Source organism: Carassius auratus, unplaced genomic scaffold (genome assembly GCF_003368295.1).
Source record: "Carassius auratus strain Wakin unplaced genomic scaffold, ASM336829v1 scaf_tig00217456, whole genome shotgun sequence".
NCBI classification, from domain to species: Eukaryota; Metazoa; Chordata; class Actinopteri; order Cypriniformes; family Cyprinidae; genus Carassius; species Carassius auratus.
This window is the reverse complement of record NW_020529083.1, coordinates 1-10,684: the sequence shown is the minus strand read 5'-3', so window position 1 is coordinate 10,684 and position 10,684 is coordinate 1. Positions and strand designations below refer to the sequence as shown.

The following is a 10,684-nucleotide window of genomic DNA, read 5'->3' as shown; positions in this document are numbered from 1 at the left end:
CATTTCGTGATCTGAACACCAACATGGTAAAATCCTCAACTCTTTTATTTCTATCCCATGTGTTATAAAAAAATAGTCTAGTCTACCTCTATTCCCCCTCGTATTACCCCATGTAAACCCTGAATCGTCTTTATTACCTTTCCTATATGCATCCTGTAAGGAATGCTCTTTTAATTCCTTTTTTAAATAAATCCCTGAAAAGTCAACTTCCCCATTTTTTTCCAAACTATCCAAAGTTATATTAAAATCTCCTCCCATTATTACACATTTATTGGTATCCCACAAAATTGGTAAGTTTTTGAAAAAATCCAATCGTTTACTTCTAACACAGGGTGCATATACATTAATAAAGCGAAATCTATACTCACCCCATCGTGCATCTAAACATTGTAATCTCCCCGGCACCAGTGATACATAGTTCTCTATCATAAATCTATTATTCTTAAACACAATCCCCAGCCCATCCGAATGCACATTCCCAATACTCCAATATGAAACCCCAGCAGTCCATTCTTTAGTGAAAGTTATTGTATCTTCTTCACCCTTCAGATGACACTCTTGTAGGAATGCCACCTCAAAGTCCATGGATGACAAGGAAAAAAACAAATCACCCCTCTTTCCAGCATCTTTCAGACCTCTCACATTGAGGGATACAAATTTCAAGTCCGTCATTTATGAAGATCAGCAGGTAATGTTTTCTTTTTCTTTCCATTTCCTTTCCCATTGTCTGTCTCTTCTATAAACCCAGTGGTCCCTCTAAAAAACTCCACATCTTCCCTCGATAGGTAACCACCAGACAGCAACCCTGCCTCCACTACCTCCACCTCCTCCTCCGATGTTGATAAAGGAGGCACTATCGGGGATCTAGGCATCGATGACACACCCGCAATCTCAGGTAAGCCCAAAGACCCCTCATCATCCATCCGATGATCCAATGCACTAAACAAATTTGATATCTCTATCTTGTTTTCTTCCTCGTTTCCTTCTAATTTCCTTTTATTTGCCCTAAGAGCAAACTTCCAAGACTCTTCAGCTCCTTGCTCTTTCTCATCCTCAGTTCTGTCACCCCAGGAAGTATTGATTTTATGCTGGAAGGTGTCTGAAATCACTGTATCTTGTAACTCACCACCCTCCTCTTCCATTTTCTCCGACTCCTCAATGGCTGGATTTGTTAGCTCAGCTGGGACAAGGCCTGAAACAGAGCTCCTTGCTGAAACCTCTCCCACACCCTCTATTATTTCTGTATCTGTGGGTGAACCTATATGGCTTACTTCCTCATTTTGGCCAGTAGAAACTCCATGGTATGCCTGTATTTCCTTAATAACAACCTCAATGGGCCTAAGGTCTGTTCCTTCTTCTCCTCTTGCTGCACTGGCATACGTTCTTTTTCGTTTTGGGCATGTCTTGAAGAGATGATCAGTAGCCCCACACTCTTTGCACACTTTAGGTTTTGGACACTCCGAAGCAGCATGACCCGGATCTTTACAATTCAGACATCTTATATTGCACTGGTATTCCAAGTGTCCAAATTCCTGACATCTCCTACAATATTGAGGCTGACCAGAATACACTATGTATCCCCTTACCCCTACAATCTTAAAACTGGCCGGAGGATGATGATAACCCTGAAAACCAGCTGGGTCCTCGTTGAGTAACACTTGATACTGCCTTTGTCCATTCCACACCCCAAATCTGTCTCTTCTGTACCTTGCCGTAGATATTATTCTTACATGGTTTCGAAGAAAAGATTCCACCTCTTCATCTTCCATGTTCATGTCAAACATATTGATTGACAAAATCCGGAAATTATTTCTCCCCAAAGACTGCATTCGAAACTTATCCAGAGGATGCTCACCTTCCTTTTCTCTGAACTTTTCCAAAAATCCCTGGAACAAAATACTGTTTTTCATCGTGACATCAAAATACTTGTCTTTACCATTTCTTTGAATTCCAAGAATCCCCGGAGGCTCAATCTTCAACACATCGATGATGAATTTTTGGATGAATTCCTCCCTTTCTGGCATTTCTTCTTCTCTGGATCCTTCCCAGTAGAGTCTTGTCGTGTTCTTTATCCTTCTCTCAAAAATTCCTTCCGCCATCTCTTCACCACTCTTTCTCAAAACTTTAGCTTCCAAGTACTGCGGTCATGCCACTTGCACTTGATCTTAGCCAAAAGGCCGAGAAGCGATGCTGCTAAGACGCAGCAGGGAGGAAGCCGGACACGGCGATGCCCATCTCGGCTTTGGTAAGTTTTGGGAGACCTAAAAACGCTGGGGGATGGTACCCTGATAGCACACATACATCTAGGAGACGTCTATTTGACATATGAATTTACATCTGCAAGATGTAGTTTTAAGGCTGTTTGCTCATCTGCAATACGTCTATTGGACGTCTCCTTTTAGCAGTGTTTGGAAGGTTACTTTGGAAATGTAATAGGTTACAGATTACAAGTTACCCTGTTTAAAATGTTATAGTAGTATAACTTTTTCAATTACTTTATTAAAGTAATGTAACTAATTACTTTTGAGTACTTTTAGATTACTTTTCTAAATTTGTGAAAATTAAATAATAATGAATAAAAACATATACATCAACTCAAATACAGTTATCTAATAAGCATGTGTCATTCCTGTATAATAAACTCCTGAAACATTGTTTTTTTAAACTGCTGTCTCTTTGTATATGATATGATAGGTAAAATGCATGACGTGACACAGAGCAGTTCTAGAAATTATGTTTATGTGCTCATGTACTCCTATATTGAGGCGGCAGAGGCTGACAACACTGAAAGCTTCAGTAGGCCTATGTGTATTAAATGAAACTGCATGTTTTTGCCATTAATTTACAGGAAGGGTGGACTAGGAAAAAAAAAAATTCTGTTAAAATTCTGGAAATTATTAGGGCGTATGTCTCAGAATAGTCAGTGCAATTTGGGAAAGAAATCAGTGAAATCTGGATGTGGATGTGTGTAAATATTCAAATGTAATTGCCTTTGTAATCGTTAAAAATTTCATAAGTAACTTTAATTTAATTACTAATTTTTTCTTCGTAACTGTAACTAATTACAGTTACATTCATTTTGTAATTAAATTACGTAATGCTGTTACATGTAACTAGTTACTCCCCAACACTGCCTTTTAGATGTCAGATAGATGTCAATTAGATGTCAATTAGATGTCTTTTAGATGTTTATGATTTAGAAGGTATATAAAACTGACATCTGAAAGGCGTATGTCAGACGTTTGTAGATGGCAGATGCTTTCCAGATCAACAGTTCTTTAACAGACATCTTGCAGACGTAAGTGTGCTATCTGGGTAGTACCCTCCCCTGTCTACAACGTCACCGGGCCTCGTCCGGATCGGCCTGACGGAAAGTACGTCATCGCTCGTAACTCCCAAACGGTTGGTCGCAGAGCCACGTGCCTTATGTCACCGGAATCCTTGGCTCGAGCCGAACGAGACGCAGGTCTCAGATTGGCCCGTCGCTCTGACGAAATTTTCGGGTATTTTGGATTTTGTCGAAAACCTTCTTTTGCAACCTGGCGCCAGGTATTTGGCCCAGTCCCACCCAAATCAGCACAGAAAGCTTCTCTGGAGTCTGAGTGTCAATAATCATCCAAAAAAAGAGGAAATGTCCATTCACCTTGGCGAGGGGACCTCAAAACGTGCTAAGGTGGCGTGTCCGAGGTGGCTCGAATGGCTATAACTCCAGGAAGGAGTGAGATCCCTTCACCCAAATCGGCACACCTGTGCAGGGGCTCAGTCCGAGGCCAGGTGAAAAAGGGCGCGGCGACAGGCCACTAGGTGTCGCTGTAAGCGACAACAAAATTAATACGAATCGAAAAAAAGGACAACCAAACAACATGGAGACAGTTACAGCTAGGCTGCAGTCAGTCCAATCTACTTTCAAAGTAAGGTCTGCGCTATGTTCGAACTAAACTACCCCCCAGGGTCCGATTTTTCAAGAGCGCAAGTGACTTTGTTTCACAGGCGCACAACACATATCTCGCATGTGACAGAACTCCTCATTCTGAAACGAAAATAAATAAAAAACTGTAAAAACCTCTTCTGCTTTGTTTCACCAACAATTTCAGGGGAGAGCGCGAACGCAGTCCCCCACTACCATAAATTATGCAGTTGAGATTCCCGCATTTGGGGAATTCGCAGGGGTCAGCATGGCCGGAGTGCAATGGACAAGCCTCGCCCTGGGTGAACCGCCTTCTTGATCATGGTGTCTCCCCTGCCAGGTAAGTATGAAGGCCCAGGCGGTCAGCCAGAGGTGTGATTTGCATTTCTACCATCCTCACCAACGGTTAGCCCTCCGCCCCCCCTCCAGGAAAGGAAGGACGGGTGCCTTCCGTTACTGGCCTGGAAACTGCCAAGCTCATGGGCCGGTGCTTCCCAACGCCAGTTTTAGATGACTCTCTTTAAACAAACACACCTGATTCGATGCGTCACCTCGTCTGTGAAAGACTTCAAGACCTCAGGTGGGTGCATCGTTAGTGGAAGAGTCCAAGACCCCAGGTGGACACATCAGGAAAAAAGTTTGCAATAAACCACAGCATCTGCAATGGCAGCTCTCATTCCTTGTTCTGCTATTCGACACAATAAATGGCAATCCCCAAAAAGGGAAAGCACACCGTTCCTGGAGACACTGCAATACCAGGCTGATGCATGGAGTGGACGGAGCAAGCCCCGGCTCCAGCTCCGTGATCTAAAAATCCATTTAATATGTAGTCCCCGGAGGAGGACGTATCAGATATTAAACTGATAAGAACAGATTTTTTTTATTTTTTTTTTATTTTTTTTTATTTACCAATCCATTCATTACAACAGTCTGGAAAACATTACAACAAAAATTACATTTCTTTTACCATTTCCTTATACACACTGATAAGATAAAAAGGTTATACACCAAAAGAATAGAAAAAACCAGAACAAAACAACACCAAAAAAACCCAAAAGGCAACATAACATGAAATCCTTATTCCCGTTACCCCACACCCACTCTTGGTAACCCTCCCCATATCCTCCTGGTTTCTTCCTCCCCATAACACTCTTTAAACATTTTTACCTCGGTTACTATTTTCCCAAGTAAGCGACAAAATAACCTTTCTGGAAACATACGAGGCAACTGCTTTTTCAAGCACGTTGTTCTCCACTCCCACAAAATGTATTTAGCTTCTGAAATTACCACCCACACCACTCTCCTGCGATCTTTTCCAAATCCTTTAAACCCTCACCCTTCACTACTAGCTCTCTCTTAATAGAAGGCCCCCTCCAATCCTTCCACCACAACTTTACAGAACGCCAGAGAGCTGCAGCTCCCGGGCAAGACCACAAACTGTGCTCAATTGTTTCCTCCTGTCCACAGCCCACTGGACACAACGGTGACCTTCCCTGCCCATGTCTGTACATACGCTCTCTTACAGGCAAACGGCCTAGAACTGTCAACCAGTTCAGATCCTTGCAGGCGCCCACCAAGTATGAGGGTTGCAAGATAGACCAATCCACCCCATCGTGCAGAGTAGCCTTCTCTGCCCCTTCAACCAACCCATCCCTTAGTCTGCAGTACAGTTTTCTATGGTCTAAAATCACTGACTGCTCTAAACACCAGGGTTTTTGCACCACAAGATCCACCACTTTCTGGTATTGTTCTGGCCTTTCCATTGACCAAGGCATCGTTCCATTCCATGGAATCATGGACCTCAATGGAAACCCCAACCAAAACCTGGCAAGGCACCCTGCCTTGTGCACTACAGTCTGGGGTACTAAACCTGCTGCAAAGGAGGAAAAAAGGGCCTCCATTTTTAAAGGTATGCAAGGCACACCTCTTCCCCCCTCTTTTAGGTGACGGTACATATGGGTTCTGGCTACCAACTCTGTACCATTCCTCCAGAGGAAGGAGAAAACCAACCTCTCCAGTTTCCTACCATACCAAAAAGGAATGGGAATATGTACGCCAGGTGGTTCAGGCTAGGGAGGAGATCCGCCTTCACCACCTCCAACCTACCCCAGAGTGACAGCCTCCTTGCATTCCACCTAGCTACCTTTGCCTGTACAACCTTAAACCTAGCCCCCCAATTTTCTTGTGCACTATTTCTCCTGAAAAATCGAATGCCCAGAATCTTCATCCCATCAGGACACAGGCTGTATCCACCTGGCACACTTGTTCTCCCTGCCCACTGTCCTACAAACATTGCAGAAGATTTACTCACATTTACCCGAGCTCCTGAAACCTCACAAAACCGCTGCAGGATCCTGTCTGCCACCACAAAATCCAGCTCCGAAGTCAGGAACAGTGTCATATCATCAGCATATGCTGCCACCTTTGCCCTTGTCCCCCTACCACCAGGCAAATGCACACCCGTCAAGGACGGGGCCGCTCGTAGTGCCGCCACAAGGGGCTCCAGTGACAGAATGTAGAGCAGGGGGGACAAGGGACACCCCTGCCTTACCCCTCCCTGCTGCTCGACTAACTCTGAGTAAAATCCATTCACCCCAACTCTACTCATCGCTCGGGTGTACAGCAACTTTACCCAGGCCCTGAAAACTGGACCAAACCTTAATCGCTCCAGGACTGACATTAGAAAGGCATGATTTACCCTATCAAATGCCTTCTCCTGGTCCAAACTTAAGATAGCTAAAGGTAGCTGCCGTTGTTCTGCCCAGCTGATGATGTCCCTCACCAAGGCTAAATTCAAACTACTTGACCTGCCTGGCACCCCACAAGTCTGATCCGGCTGAACCACTGTACCCACCACTCTTTTAAGCCTTTCAGTTATGACCTTTGCTAATACTTTATAATCTGTTGAGAGTAGAGTTATTGGCCTCCAATTTGCTAGGTCCTCCTTCTTTCCTTCTTATAAAGGAGAGTCACAAGACCTGTCCTCATAGTAGCCGGCAGTTCTCCCTTATTCAGGCTCTCCTGATATACCTCGACCAACTCTGCCCCTATCAAAGGCCAAAAGGCTCTATAAAACTCTACTGGAAGGCCATCATTTCCAGGAACCGTATCCTTTTTGAATGAGTACAAAGCTGACTCTACCTCCTGAAGAGTTAAAGATTTCTCCAACGCAGCACTCTCCTCTTCATCCAAAACATCTATCAACCCCTCCAGAAAACCCCTAGAAGCTGGATTTAAAGAACCCCTACTGCTAAAAAGCCCCCTGTAGAAACCAGCAGCTATCTGCAACATTCCCCCTACAGAGTATTCTACTCCCTCCCTTCCTTGTAGGCCCTCAATACAGCTGCGCTGCTGCTGTCTCCGTACTGTGGAAAAGAAATAACTAGTTGGTTTCTCGTCCAATAGACGTTTCTGGGTTCTTGACCACAACAGGAAGGTTTTAGCCTCCCCCAGTAAAAGTCTTTTATGACTCCCTGTAGAAAACTGGCTCTGTTCCACCCTTCAGCAGTACTCAATGCTCCCTCAGACCACAAGGTTTGCAACTCCTCCGACCATTTGCGGACCTGAGCACGTTTGCGCTCTGCTTTTGCAATCCCCCAGCAACGGCAAAAGAGAGAAACTCTCTCCTTCACTCCCTCCCACCAAGCTGCTTGTGAATCAAACAGACCCCTCAAGTTTTTCCAACCGGCTATCAACCTTTGAAGTACTTCGTAAAAAGTTCTATCTTTTAAATAGGAGGTATTGAATCTCCAGACTCCCCTGCCTCTCTTCAAACCCCCTACCTCTACCCTAACTCCTACCAAACAGTGATCTGTGCACCACATAGGCTGTTGGATGTAGTTTATGACCTTCATATGGTCAGGGTAAAAAAACGTAATCCAGGCGTGATGCCTCCTGCCTATTATTTCTCCATGTATAGGTTGGTTCTAAACCACCCGCTAACCTAAATGAATCCCGAAGAGAAAAATTGGTCACCAGCTGCGCTAAGTCCTTTCCAGAAGCATTGTCTAGTGACACATTGAAATCCCCCCCTAAAACCACCAACCGGTTGGTAAAGAGGACGGGAGCTAGGTCATCTAGAAAAACCCTCCCTTTCTCCTAACTTACTCGGTGCATAAACATTCACAAACCGAAAAGCCACCCCCCCTCCATCTGACATCCGCCACTATCATCCTCCCCGGCCTAATCACATTAGTGGATTCAATCACAAACTCCCCTGAGTAAAACAAAATCCCCACCCCATCCGCCCTCACATTACCCACTCCCCCAAACTGAAGGCCCCAGCCCCCATCCTGCAGAAAATAATTGTACATCACTGTACCTTTGTAAATGGCACTCTTGCAAAAATAAAACATCAAAAGGTAACCTTTTTTAAAGAAATAAAGACTGCAGTCCGTCGCTGTAGCATTTTGATCCCTCTTACATTCAAAGTAGCCACTCTTACACAACCCATTAAAATAATTGCTAATTAATATAACACAAAACAAAAAATTTCCTGAATAAAAACCTTAGATACTCCCCTTCCTTCCTAATATCCCCTTTCCCCTCCCCTTTCTCTTTCTTGAGAGTACCTCAGCCCATTCCCCCACTTGTTTGTCTTCCTGCCCCTCGGTCCTCCCCTCTTTCTAAACCTGCCCTCCCAGGTTTTCCCAAGACCACATGGCCCTTTTCACAAATTCCCCCTCTTTTGCTCCACAATCCGTTTCCCTTCAGCCTCCACTTCCACCCTCCCAAGGATCTCCTCTTCTTGGACCACTTTCTCCCAGTCCTGAACAGGAGCTAGCTCCTGTAAAAGAGCTGAGCTTAAAAGTCCTACCCTACTACACTTGCGCTCCCTTTCCTGGCTCTCGGTGTCCTCAGTGAGCCGCCGTCGACGTTGTCCTTGTGCTACCACCATCGGTTCACTTGATACATCGTCCTGCTGAGGCGGATTCTCTCCTCCTACTGAAGCAGACTGCCCTTCCCTTAAGTCCATAGGCCTAGTTGTCAGATCTCTCTGAGACTCGAAGATCCCAGATAACACCTCTGTCACATCTATCTCTGACCATTCCTGGGATGGCGCCGATTGTCGCCCGCTGTCCTCATCTCTCACTTCCTCCCCGAAATTGCCCGGTACGTCACCCCTACCGCCTTTTGTTTCACTTGCCCCCTGATCTGCACTCGAAGGTCCTGCTTCCTGGCTCTCCATCTCTGCAGGTAAGCTTGTAAGCAGGGATTCAAGATCTGCCTGCAGGTCCTGACCTTCTCTAAAGAGGCTGGCAAAGGATTTCTTTCTGGTTGGACATGCACGGAACAGATGGTCCACCCCACCACATAGGCTGCATCTTTTAGGTTCAGGGCAAGCTGAGGCAATGTGGTCAGTTGACTCACAAAAGCGACAACGTTGGCCAGTACAGTCAGTCTTAATGTGACCTCGAGCCCCACATCTTCTGCAATACAGCGGCTGCCCCGGATAATGGAGGAAGCCTCGGTTGGACCCGATGAAAAAGGACCCCGGGGGGTGGATAAGGCCCCCAGGTGATGCTGGATCAGCCCTTAGCTTGACTAAGTATCTCCTCTTACCATTCCAGATGCCATACTGGTCCTTCAGTCGTTCCCCCCTTTCACAGCCTCACAGTACCTTGCCAGAAAAGATAGAACATCTCCATCCTCTACAAAGGGGTTGTAAAGGTGGATCACCAATGGTAAATAATCCTGTGCAAAGGCCGGATGAAGATGCAGACCCCTCAGCAAACGGTGATCTTTTTTCTTTTCCCACTCCTCAAAAAAGGCAACACAGTCTCTCAAGTTGAAAAAAGGTCAAGTCCATGAACCCAAAAGAGGAGAAATCCTGAAGACAAAAGATCAGGGACGCAGGAATTCCAAAAACTCCTCTTAACACCTCGACAACGACGAAATCCCGTCCAAACCTCTTCTTAATCTCCATTTCAGCTTCCTTCTTCACTTGAACTCTGACAGTATTTTTCAGCCGCACCATCGTGGTCGGCAACCGAATCTCTTCTCTTGAAGTGTCCATCTGGTAAGAACAGATACTACACTTGATCTTAGCCAAAAGGCCGAGAAGCGATGCTGCTAAGACGCAGCAGGGAGGAAGCCGGACACGGCGATGCCCATCTCGGCTTTGGTAAGTTTTGGGAGACCTAAAAACGCTGGGGGATGGTACCCTGATAGCACACATACATCTAGGAGACGTCTATTTGACATATGAATTTACATCTGCAAGATGTAGTTTTAAGGCTGTTTGCTCATCTGCAATACGTCTATTGGACGTCTCCTTTTAGCAGTGTTTGGAAGGTTACTTTGGAAATGTAATAGGTTACAGATTACAAGTTACCCTGTTTAAATGTTATAGTAGTATAACTTTTTCAATTACTTTATTAAAGTAATGTAATAATTACTTTTGAATACTTTTAGATTACGTTTCTAAATTTGTGAAAATTAAATAATAATAAATAAAAACATATACATCAACTCAAATACAGTTATCTAATAAGCATGTGTCATTCCTGTATAATAAACTCCTGAAACATTGGTGTTTTTTTAAACTGCTGTCTCTTTGTATATGATATGATAGGTAAAATGCATGACGTGACACAGAGCAGTTCTAGAAATGATGTTTATGTGCTCATGTACTCCTATATTGAGGCGGCAGAGGCTGACAACACTGCAAGCTTCAGTAGGCCTATTTGTATTAAATGAAACTGCATGTTTTTGCCATTAATTTACAGGAAGGGCGGACTGGGAAAAAAAAAATTCTGTTAAAAATTCTGAAATTAT

At 44.5% G+C, this 10,684-nt stretch overlaps 1 non-coding gene and 2 pseudogenes across 1 annotated transcript; all 3 read right to left on the bottom strand.

The window, feature by feature from the left end:
* Positions 1–4,091: 4,091 nt before the first annotated feature.
* LOC113101054 (U1 spliceosomal RNA) lies at positions 4,092–4,255 on the bottom strand. The gene has a single exon (XR_003289900.1). It is a non-coding gene; the product is annotated as a U1 spliceosomal RNA (small nuclear RNA).
* Positions 4,256–4,629: 374 nt separating this feature from the next.
* LOC113101059 (uncharacterized) lies at positions 4,630–4,848 on the bottom strand (annotated as a pseudogene).
* A 4,897-nt stretch (positions 4,849–9,745) lies between these two features.
* Positions 9,746–9,975, bottom strand: LOC113101061 (uncharacterized; annotated as a pseudogene).
* Between the last annotated feature and the right edge of the window lie 709 nt (positions 9,976–10,684).